The 11,699-nt window shown below is 40.2% G+C and overlaps 1 long non-coding RNA gene across 1 annotated transcript in view; it reads right to left on the bottom strand.

Annotated features, from left to right (window-relative positions):
• Nucleotides 1-3,864: 3,864 nt before the first annotated feature.
• The window catches only part of LOC141124286 (uncharacterized), a 91,043-nt gene continuing 83,208 nt past the window's right edge, over nt 3,865-11,699 (bottom strand). The window contains exon 3 of the long non-coding RNA XR_012240862.1: nt 3,865-4,367. This is a non-coding gene — a long non-coding RNA (uncharacterized lncRNA). The remainder of the gene's footprint in view (nt 4,368-11,699) is intronic.

Genomic DNA, 11,699 nt, shown 5'->3' with positions numbered 1-11,699 from the left:
GGGGCCCCGTATCTCAGGGCCACTTGGTGCTAGGAACCCCACATTTGGTGTGCAAACCCAGTGTACCATAACATATCCAAAGCTGGAGTTCCTAGCACTAAATGGCCCTGAGATATGGGGCCCCAAATCCGGTTCGGAAAATGTCATTCTCTGCTGCAGAAAAGTGCTTGACATTTTCTGAACCAATTTTAGGGGCCCCGTATCTCGGGGCGACTTGCTGCTAGAAACCCCAGCTTTGGATATTTTATGGTGCTAGTTCCACTGGGGTTGCACACCAAATTTGGGGTTCCTAGCACTAAGTGGCCCCGAGATACGGGGCCCCAAAATCAGTTCGGAAAATGTCATTCTCTGCTGCAGAAAAATGCTTGACATTTTGTGAACCGATTTTGGGGCCCCGTATCTCAGGGCCACTTGGTGCTAGGAACCCCACATTTGGTGTGCAAACCCAGTGTACCATAACATATCCAAAGCTGGAGTTCCTAGCACTAAATGGCCCTGAGATATGGGGCCCCAAATCCGGTTCGGAAAATGTCATTCTCTGCTGCAGAAAAGTGCTTGACATTTTCTGAACCAATTTTAGGGGCCCCGTATCTCGGGGCGACTTGCTGCTAGAAACCCCAGCTTTGGATATTTTATGGTGCTAGTTCCACTGGGGTTGCACACCAAATTTGGGGTTCCTAGCACTAAGTGGCCCCGAGATACGGGGCCCCAAAATCAGTTCGGAAAATGTCATTCTCTGCTGCAGAAAAATGCTTGACATTTTGTGAACCGATTTTGGGGCCCCGTATCTCAGGGCCACTTGGTGCTAGGAACCCCACATTTGGTGTGCAAACCCAGTGTACCATAACATATCCAAAGCTGGAGTTCCTAGCACTAAATGGCCCTGAGATATGGGGCCCCAAATCCGGTTCGGAAAATGTCATTCTCTGCTGCAGAAAAGTGCTTGACATTTTCTGAACCGATTTTAGGGGCCCTGTATCTCGGGGCCACTTGGTGCTAGAAACCCCATCTTTGGATATTTTATGGTGCTAGTTCCACTGGGTTTGCACACCAAATTTGGGGTTCCTAGCACTAAGTGGCCCTGAGATACGGGGCCCCAAAGTTGGTAAACTGTGTCCATCTGCAGCAATGTCATTTCGGGACCCTTTGGGTTCAGAGACCCCAAATTTTGGCTGCAGCTAGGGGGCATCTAGGAACCCTTAACTACCGAGTTTGAAGTTCTGGGGACCTATGGCTGCAAATGGGCACAGTGAGGCTGCAAATGGGCATTGTTGACCCTCTTTTCCACTTATAGTAGCTGTGCATTTCTCACCTTCGTCTTATACTCGGGTCAATAAGTTTTTCCCATTTTTTTGTGGTCAATTAGGGCCTCGAATTATACTCGGAACGACTTATACTCGAGTATATACGGTAATCAGAATATAAAAATATGCTTGTTAATGGAGTCTAGAGATAAGATGGCCTATTACTAGGGGTATCTGATACACCTTTTTTGGTTTTTTTGGATACATATTTTAATATACAGTGTCTCACAAAAGTGAGTACACCTCTCACATATTTGTAAATATTTTATTATATCTTTTCATGTGACAACACTGAAGAAATTACACTTTGCTACAATGTAAAGTAGTGAGTGTACAGCTTGTATAACAGTGTAAATTTGCTTCAAAATAACTCAACACACAACCATCAATGTCCAAACCGCTGGCAACAAAAGTGAGTACACCCCTAAGTAAAAATGTCCAAATTGGGCCCAATTAGCCGTTTTCCCTCCCCGGTGACATGTGACTCATTAGTGTTACAAGGTCTCAGGTGTGACTACGGAGCAGGTGTGTTAAATTTGGTGTTATCACTCTCACGCTCTCATACTGGTCACTGGAAGTTCAACATGACACCTCATGGCAAAGAACTCTCTGAGGATCTGAAAATTGAATCTGAAAGAATTGTTGCTCTACATAAAGATGGCCTAGGCTATAAGAAGATTGACAAGACCCTGAAACTGAGCTGCATCACAGTGGCCAAGACCATACAGCGGTTTAACAGGACAGGTTCCACTCAGAACAGGCCTCGCCATGGTCGACCAAAGAAGTTGAGTGCACATGCTCAGTGTCATATCCAGAGGTTGTCTTTGGGAAACAGACATATGAGTGCTGCCAGCATTGCTGCAGAGGCTGAAGGGGTGGGGGGTCAGCCTGTGAGTGCTCAGACCATACGCTGCACACTGCATAAAATTGGGCTGCATGGCTGTCGTCCCAGAAGGAAGCCTCTTCCAAAGATGATGCACAAGAGAGCCTGCAAACAGTTTGCTGAAGACAAGCAGACTGAGGACATGGATTACTGGAACCATGTCCTGTGGTCTGATAAGACCAAGATAAACTTATTTGGTTCAGATGGTGTCAAGCATGTGTGGCGGCAACCAGGTGAGGCGTACAAAGACAAATGTGTCTTGACTACAGTCAAGCATGGTGGTGGGAGCGTCATGGTCTGGAGCTGCATGAGTGCTGCCATCACTAGGGAGCTACAGTTCATTGAGGGAACCATGAATGCCAATATGTACTGTCACATACTGATGCAGAGCATGATCCCCTCCCTTCAGAGACTGGGCCACAGGGCAGTATTCCAACATGAAAATGACCCCAAACACACCTCCAAGATGATCACTGCCTTACTAAAGAAGCTGAGGGTAAAGGTAAAGGACTGGCCAAGCATGTCTGTAGACCTAAACCCTATTGAGCATCTGTGGGGCATCCTCAAACGGAAGGTGGAGGAGCGCAAGGTCTCTTACATCCATCAGCTCCGTGATGTCCTCATGGAGGAGTGGAAGAGGACTCCAGTGGTAACCTGTGAAGCTCTGGTGAACTCCATGCCCAAGAGGGTTAAGGCAGTGCTGGAAAATAATGGTGGCCACACAAAATATTGACACTTTGTGCTCATTTTTGACATTTTCACTTAGGAGTGTGCTCAGTTTTGTTGCCAGCGGTTTAGACATTAATGGCTGTGTGTTCAGTTATTTTGAGGGGACAGCAAAAGTCAACACTGAAGTCATTTCTTCAGTGTTGTCACATGAAAAGATACAATAAAATATTTACAAAAATTTGAGGGGTGTATTCACTTTTGTGAGATACTGTACTTGCTCTATACACTGCTCTATGTGACTTGTGGTTATTATTGCTCTGCATACATAATGTACTTTTTAGGTTAATATCCTTTCTCAGAATTTCTGTGTCAATAAAATTCACAGTTTTTTTCTACCATTTTTCATATATTAAATTTAAACACACTTTACTTTATTTAGTATATGTTAATTTTACTTGTTTATGGTTGGTGTCATGTGTGATGTGTGCAGTGACCCCTAGGGCCTTTTAAACTAAGATCTAAGAGATGTAGTATGACCGATCTGTGCCTTGCAGGGCAAGGGCTATAAAGAGATAGATAGATAGATAGATAGATAGATAGATAGATAGATAGATAGATAGATAGATAGATAGATAGATAGATAGATAGATAGATAGATAGATAGATAGATAGATAGCCCAACTATTAAAGCTGTTCACTCATATTACCCAAAATAATAATTTGTCAGCCTATGTACCATATGTTTTTACAGGAATGTACAATCCAAAAAACCCTGCCGCTGTACTTCATGCGCCTGGTGCATTGAAAGAGGCTGGGCGCATGGATAGGGAAGCCAGCGCCTGAAAGCATCACTGTTTTTTTTTTTTTGAGCGTTTTTCTTAAAAAAAAAAAAAAATGAAAAACTGGAATCAAACCTGTTCTCTAATTTTAGCTCTTGTCTATAAATAGAAAATATTTAACATTTTCTAAATTTAACCATAGTCTGTTATTCTTTGATTCACTCCAGAATTTTATGAATCTTTGTTATATTCCATGACATAATGTTTTAATTAAGCATTTCGGTGAAAGAATTAGGACACTATACAGGAACAGAATACAGTAATGAGAACAATGTGTCCATGCAAACATAAACACAAACACAACTGCTCATGTGAGAATAAGCAAGTCGCTAAATAGCTTGACATTTCGTTCATTCTGTCCTGTGCCATTAATTGTACAAACCATCAATGCACAGATTCTTCCTTATCTACGGCAGAGAATGTTTTTACATTTATATTAGCTGGTGTCTTGTTCCACAGTATGGTTCCCTCTGTATCACGTCATTGTGGTTTGAAACTGTTGTTGTTACAAGATACACTGAGATGGAAAATTACTTACATTGCATCCAGAAAAAAGGTTCTTATAAGAAGCAAATATGAAAAAAAAAAATGCAAACATGTATAATGACCATTGTCCACTGTATTTGTAAGACCTTTTTATTTTTGGGTAGTCAGTCACAGAGATGGGAAGGCCTGGAAAACAAAATGGAAAAAAAAGTTTTTTTTCAAAGCCGTTTTTTGCTTCTTTGGGAAAAAATGCAAAAAATGAAGTGTGGAATATATTATTTTACAATGATAAGTAATATATCTATGACATGGTATTCAAACTATATAACATGTAAAGCCTTAAATTATTGCAAGTTCTTTCAACTGAATACAAGCAAATCCTGGAATACAGTTCAAGTAACACTGTACTTCTCAATGCAGTTCTCAAACAAGGAAATATGAATTTCTGCCACTAGGGAGCACTGCAGTGGAAAGGCTCCAGTTTAGTTTTTTGTGGGCTACATCTTATACCTACAGTTGGGTGATTGTTGGGATACAGTAGATGATATTTTCTGTCCTCTCAGGCCTTAATTACCATTTTTATGACAAATTAATTTATCTTATTTAACCTTTAAATGATTCCTATTAATGTTCTCCACCATCACAGCATAATGTTTACTTATAGTCAGGTCAGTAAATGTTTTTTTCTTTTCCACCTCTCAGTAAAATGGTGAGACCAACATCTACAGTTTGCAAACATTTCTACAGTGCAATTTATGTTGAGGGCAAAGCTGCAATTTGCAAATATTGTGAGAAGAAATATTATTTTCCAAATGCTACAAGGATGATAAAACACATCCTGGCATACAAGAGGTGCCCTAAAAACATTATAAAAATACTTTATGGAATGAAGTGATGAGGACAATAATAAAAGTGCACGTAGCTTTTCCCTCCAGAGTTCTCCTTCCAGAAATACTCTTCCTGCTGCTTCTGGATCATCACAAAATGTTTATTCACCAGCAGCATCTTCAAGTAACAAAGGGTTAACCACTGTTCCCCAAAAATACACAATCTCTTCATTTATAGATAAAATTACACATGCTTCTGGATCTGCATTGCCAATAACTGAAAGTGAATATTGGCAGGAAGCTTTTTACATTATTATGAGGGAAAAGGCAAGGAGGGACAGAAAGTACACTCGGGAAAGGTCATCTCCAAACTATACCTCTGAACAAGGGCCTCAGACATTGGTTATGTTAGAGACATATTCATGAGTCAGTGTTGTCTCTAATTATTAGAACCCCTTCCATAGAAACAATAACCCCAATGAACTTATAAAAGGCCTTGTGGTGCCTAGAAAAAAAGTAAAAGCATGCTCAGGATTGTTACAGCATAGCAACAACACACACAAAAACAAATTTAGGACACCGCAGCATAGGGCAGGGTCCCTTCAACTAGAAGTTCTATAGGATGAAATGAGAGTGCAGAGTGTATGTGGTTGGCAGGAAAAACTTTGACTAGCAGCTTGTGATCTAGTCAGGTATATCCCACTTGATCAGGAACAGGTGACAAAAGGACTGAAGGTGGTGGGGAACATAATATAAGGTGAAGGAAAACTCAAAATCAAGTTCACTATACATATTAAGAAAACCACTAAAGAGAATGGGTGGAATGGTTAAACACCAACATACCTGGCAGCTGCATTAAATAGGTCCTGAGGCACTCTGGTCCCAGGTCAGTGACCTAAAGCTTTGTTAGCAAGTGAACTAAAGTGTTGATTTCACTAGTTTTTAATCAGAGTGGGTTAAAGTTATCTTCTGAAGTGCCAAGCTAAGTTCTTTCACATGCCAATAGTCTCACCCAACCTCCTTAATGCCCCCACCCCAATGATCTAATTCTGAGAAAATCTTTAGGTGTAGCTCTAATTAAATTGCCACAAAGCAATGCACCATGAATAAGTGTGTGTGTGACCTCCACCTTTGCTCTAATATCTTACTTTTGCACTTTAAGATGGACCTGCTTGGAAGTTATGTATTAGTCTATAGGCAAGTGAATGTGGACAGATGGGTGTCCATTTACAGTCAGGTCCATAAATATTGGGACATGGACACAATTCTAATCTTTTTGGCTCTATACACCACAATAGATTTGAAATGAAACGAACAAGATGTGCTTTAACTGCAGACTTTCAGCTTTAATTTGAGGGTATTTACATCCAAATCAGGTGAACGGTGTAGGAATTACAACAGTTTGTATATGTGCCTCCCACTTTTTAAGGGACCAAAAGTAATGGGACAGATTAACAATCATCCATCAAACTTTTACTTTTTAATACTTGGTTGCAAATCCTTTGCAGTCAATTACAGCCTGAAGTCTGGAATGCATAGACATCACCAGACGCTGGGTTTCATCCCTGGTGATGCTCTGCCAGGCCTCTACTGCAACTGTCTTCAGTTCCTGCTTGTTCTTGGGGCATTTTCATTTCTGTTTTGTCTTCAGCAAGTGAAATGCATGCTCAACCAGATTCAGGTCAGGTGATTGACTTGGCCATTGCATAACATTCCACTTCTTTCCCTTAAAAAACTCTTTGGTTGCTTTCGCAGTATGCTTCGGGTCATTGTCCATCTGCACTGTGAAGCGCCGTCCAATGAGTTCTGAACCATTTTGCTGAATATGAGCAGATAATATTGCCCAAAACACTTCAGAATTCATCCTGCTGCTTTTGTCAGCAGTCACATCATCAATAAATACAAGAGAACCAGTTCCATTGTCAGCCATACATGCCCACGCCATGACACTACCACCACCATGCTTCACTGATGAGGTGGTATGCTTTAGATCATGAGTAGTTCCTTTTCTTCTCCATACTCTTCTCTACCCATCACTCTGGTACAAGTTGATCTTGGTCTCATTTATCCATAGGATGTTGTTCCAGAACTGTGAAGGCTTTTTTAGATGTTATTTGGCAAACTCTAATCTGGCCTTCCTGTTTTTGAGGCTCACCAATGGTTTACATCTTGTGGTGAACCCTCTGTATTCACTCTGGTGAAGTCTCCTGGAGAGTGTTCTTGATCTGGCCAACTGTTGTGAAGGGTGTTTTCTTCACCAGGGAAAGAATTCTTCAGTCATCCACCACAGTTGTTTTCCGTGGTCTTCCGGGTCTTTTGGTATTGCTGAGCTCACTGGTGCGTTCTTTCTTTTTAAGGATGTTCCAAACAGTTGATTTGGCCATACCTAATGTTTTTGCTATCTCTCTGATGGGTTTGTTTCGTTTTTTCACCCTAATGATGGCTTACTTCACTGATTGAGAGTTGACAGCAACAGATTCCAAATGCAAATAGCACACTTGAAATGAACTCTGGACCTTTTATCTGCTCCTTGTAAATAGGATAATGAGGGAATAACACACACCTGGGCATGGAACAGCTGAGCACCCAATTGTCCCATTACTTTCGGTCCCTTAAAAAGTGGGAGGCACATATACAAACTGTTGTAATTCCTACACCGTTCACCTGATTTGGATGTAAATACCCTCAAATTAAATCTGGAAGTCTGCAGTTAAAGCACATCTTGTTTGTTTCATTTCAAATCCATTGTGGTGGTGTATAGAGCCAAAAAGATTAGAATTGTGTCAACGTCCCAATATTTATGGACCTGACTGTGCATCTGATTGCCTCCAAGTCCATCCAGATGTGGAGGCTTGGCATCCTTTTCCATTTCTTTGGACCTAAACATGATGGAACTGAGGTAGTCTGATTTACATCAGGCTGCCAATAGATCTAATATGGGCCCGCAATGGTCTGGTTTTAAAATACAGCAAAAAAATGAATGGACATGGATGTCACAAAAGTAACATCCATTTCATTCTGCTTCAATTCAACAAGGGGATCTGTTTAAAGATCTGTTGCTGTGACTGGACACAAAGCGCATAAAAGGGGCCTAATGTGAATGTATTCTTTATTCTGATGGAGTAATAGTTTTTACAAACAAAGATTTTAGCATTTTTTTCTGATGTGTTTCACAATAAAGTAGCTTACTTATACAGTAAGGGATGTTATGTAACACAAAAACACGTTTAGAAAACACAGATTTAATGTGAATTGTTTGATGTTTCAGTTTCCATCTGCAATAAAGGCATACTCTGGTTGATGCTTACAAATGTTGCCCAGTGATTGTGTTTTACTGTAATGCTAGCCAAATCTCACTCCGATCCAACTTTAAAAATGCTACACTTGGGCAAACATTAGGCCACTTAGAAGTATCATTGCAAGCCTGAGTTCAGTCTGTTGAGTGAATCACAGACATCCATTAAAACAGACAGCCAATAACGTGTAGGCAGATGTTGAGCTACAGTATATCTGTTGACCTGAAGGTGGCACTGTGTCATTTCTTCAGGTTGGCAGGAGACAATTGAGGACTAATTTGTGCCCTGCTATGGGCTCCAGGCAGTTATCTTGACGAGGACAGCAGCTCTCATGGAATGTTGAAATTTGGACTGCCATTTTGAAACAGAAGTTCTTAACTAGTAGATTCTGTGTCATTCAGGGTGCCCTCAGCATGGAAGTAAAATAGGGAGAGAGTAGGAGTAACATTATATTGAGATACCTGTCAAGAAGGAAAAGAATAGGTTTTCTTTTATGGGGTGTCTTCTCTTTCAACATCTTGGAAGAGTCTCCCATCAGCAACTTGATATCTACAGAGATTTTAGGGGACTGCAGCGTGATGCAATAATACCATAACCCCTCCAAGGGAAGTTCTCCTCTGGCATTCTGTGATCTGTAATTGTATTTTATAATCCTTCTGAAAAACTGCCTTATGTTAATATTCCCTTTATGATTATTATTATTTTCTATTATTGTTATTATTATAACATTATTCCCTTTGCCTAAAGAACTGTAGTACCATTGCTATGACTGCCTTGTTTGTGCCTATTCAATTTGTTCAATATAAACAGCGTTCAAATAACTCCCAATCTTTGAGTACACTGATTAGGCCCTAATTACAAGAGGACAATCTATAAACATACCTCCCAACTTTTTGGGAACGAGTGACATCTATTAGTAAAAGAATGTAGGCATAGAACACACCCCTTGTCACGCCCCCTTAAGGAGAATTAAACAAAACCAAACCAATAAAAAAAACTAGTTAAACCCACAAGTGATTTTTTTACCAATATTATTCCTTTATACTGGCTTTTGAAATGTACAAATGTAGTAATTTAGAATTTGGATGAAAGGTTTAGAACTGGGAAACATTTTTTGAAAGATAAAGAGTGCATTTTATATACTATATAACTATATAGATCAGACCAAAATGAGGCACACATGAGGAGAAAAGAGGGACAAAGGGACTTTGTTCCAAATCAGAGATAGTCCCTCCAAATCAGGGCAGTTGGGAGCTATGTCTATAAATCCATATATCAAATACCTTCATACCTACAGCAATAAAGTCAAATGTCAGCCACATAAAAAACATTACATTCAAGTAAAGCTTAAAGTAACTGTAACTCACAATGGCCAACATATTAATACATTGCTTGTAAGATTTTAGTGCCTGTATAGAAAACAATATTCATTGTTATGAGGCCCACCCACTAATAAGCGATATTAAAAATGATCTGGAATTTGAATGTGCTTTATTACAAGAAGCCTTGATACTCTTATCATCTGTCCTTGTTACAGTGGTGTATAGCAATGAACTAAATTACGTGGTTTCAGGCCATATGGCATTGTATAGATTAAAGCACAGCACATAACTTTTCTGTAAGTACAACGAGTGAAGTGTCTTCTAAGTGGCAACTGGTTTGGACCAGATAAGCTCTCCCAATCTACTCTATTTTAAAATATTTACATAGCAGTGGGGTCTTCTAAGTGGAAAGTCTTCAAGTGGGGTAATGTTCTAATACTGGGTGAGACTGGTTTAGCCTGACATGTTATTACTGCAAAGTCCGACGAATCTGAGGCCTACTTACTAATGAATTCCAAGAATGCGGATGTGACACTCACAATATGAAGGGAAAGCTGAAATTGCTGAGCAGCCACCATCTGGGAACAATAATGGAGTGAATGGTACGACTGAGTGATGTGTGCTGCTCTGTTTCCAGCAATCTCTATGGGATAGACGCTTTTCACCTCAATGACCTGGATCATTGTCATGGCTATCAATATGAATGCAACAAACTCAGCAGCCTCTAATTCAAACCATGACAGAACACAGCGAGAGGTTAAACTGATAAATTTCAGCCAAGTGCATGCTCTCCATGAACAGCATTAAAATAAAAAAGGTAGATGTAGAGACTCAGAACATTCAGTAAAGTGATGCCACTTGTTTCCTTTTAAGTTAGTGTCAGTGTCAAGTATAAGGGAATAATAATTAAATCTACATTTAAAAAATTTTTTTTACTGTGGTTTAAAAAGTATTTTCATGATGTACTTACAAAATGTGGTACACTAGCAGTGTTTCTGTTCACACTTAATATTATTATTTTTTAATAACATTTTATTAATATTCCTATTTTTTTTTTTGCCCCTTCTATTAAGAGTCTGCAATTTCTCTGAACTATATCTGTATTAGCACTTTAGGTTTTGGCATACACTGTCCATCTTTCGTGATTTTTTATGCTCTGTTCTCTAGGCCTTTGTCATCCAGGGTGCCCAGGCACCCTGGGGTGCCTTCAGTTTTCTTCGGGGGGGGACCTTGGCAAAATCGCCCAAAAATTGTACATAAGCCAGCCCATCCCCTGACCCTCTCTGTCAGCACTGGGTGAGGGAGGGAGAGAAACTGAAGGAGAAGAGAAACATTGGAATACTAGTCAGTGACAATGTGCAAAGGAGTATTTGCTTTAGAAGAATGAATCACCTCTAACGTTGGGCATCCTACGTGTGTGGATGTTACTGCAATATGTAAAACTATTGGTTTAGTTTCTTAGAATTTACAATGGGATGCCTGAAGATTGTGCAAAATTTTTAAAGGGTGCCTTGACTGAAAAAAGGATGAAAAACACGGCTCTAAGCAAACACTACACACCTCATTATTTGAAAGAGAGTGCTCTAGGCAAACACTACACACCACGCCATTTGAAAGGGTGTGCTAAAGGCTAAGTTCACCTTTGTAAAAAAATAAAAATAAATGTACATCTTTTTGCAGACTTAAAAAATGTGCATTTATTATTTTCCATTATTAGGAGCCTGTAAAGCATTGCTGATCATGGGTACAATGCAAAGCTCCAGCAGACTGACAGTGTAGCTGTCTTCCCATACCTTGTATGGGCAACTGAACGACAAGAAGAATCAATGAACTACCTAGAGTGTCATCAGCACCCTGGTATTTAATTGAGAACTACAAGCCGTCAGCCGCAATGGCTGATGGTAATTGTAGTTCTCCCATTCACAGAACTGCGTCCTCAATCTCTTTTCTCTGTCTCAAAGGTGAAACATCAGAGGTCTGTTTATATCCCTGATATCTCACCAAAGCCCCCCAGCGACCGCCATGGGGAGAAGGCCCAAGACGGGAGAAAGGGGGCCCACTGAGGAACAGTTG

Source organism: Aquarana catesbeiana, linkage group LG01 (assembly GCF_042186555.1).
Source record: "Aquarana catesbeiana isolate 2022-GZ linkage group LG01, ASM4218655v1, whole genome shotgun sequence".
Taxonomy (NCBI): Eukaryota; Metazoa; Chordata; class Amphibia; order Anura; family Ranidae; genus Aquarana; species Aquarana catesbeiana.
The sequence above is the reverse complement of the archived record's forward strand: the minus strand, read 5'-3'. Positions and strand labels throughout refer to the sequence as shown.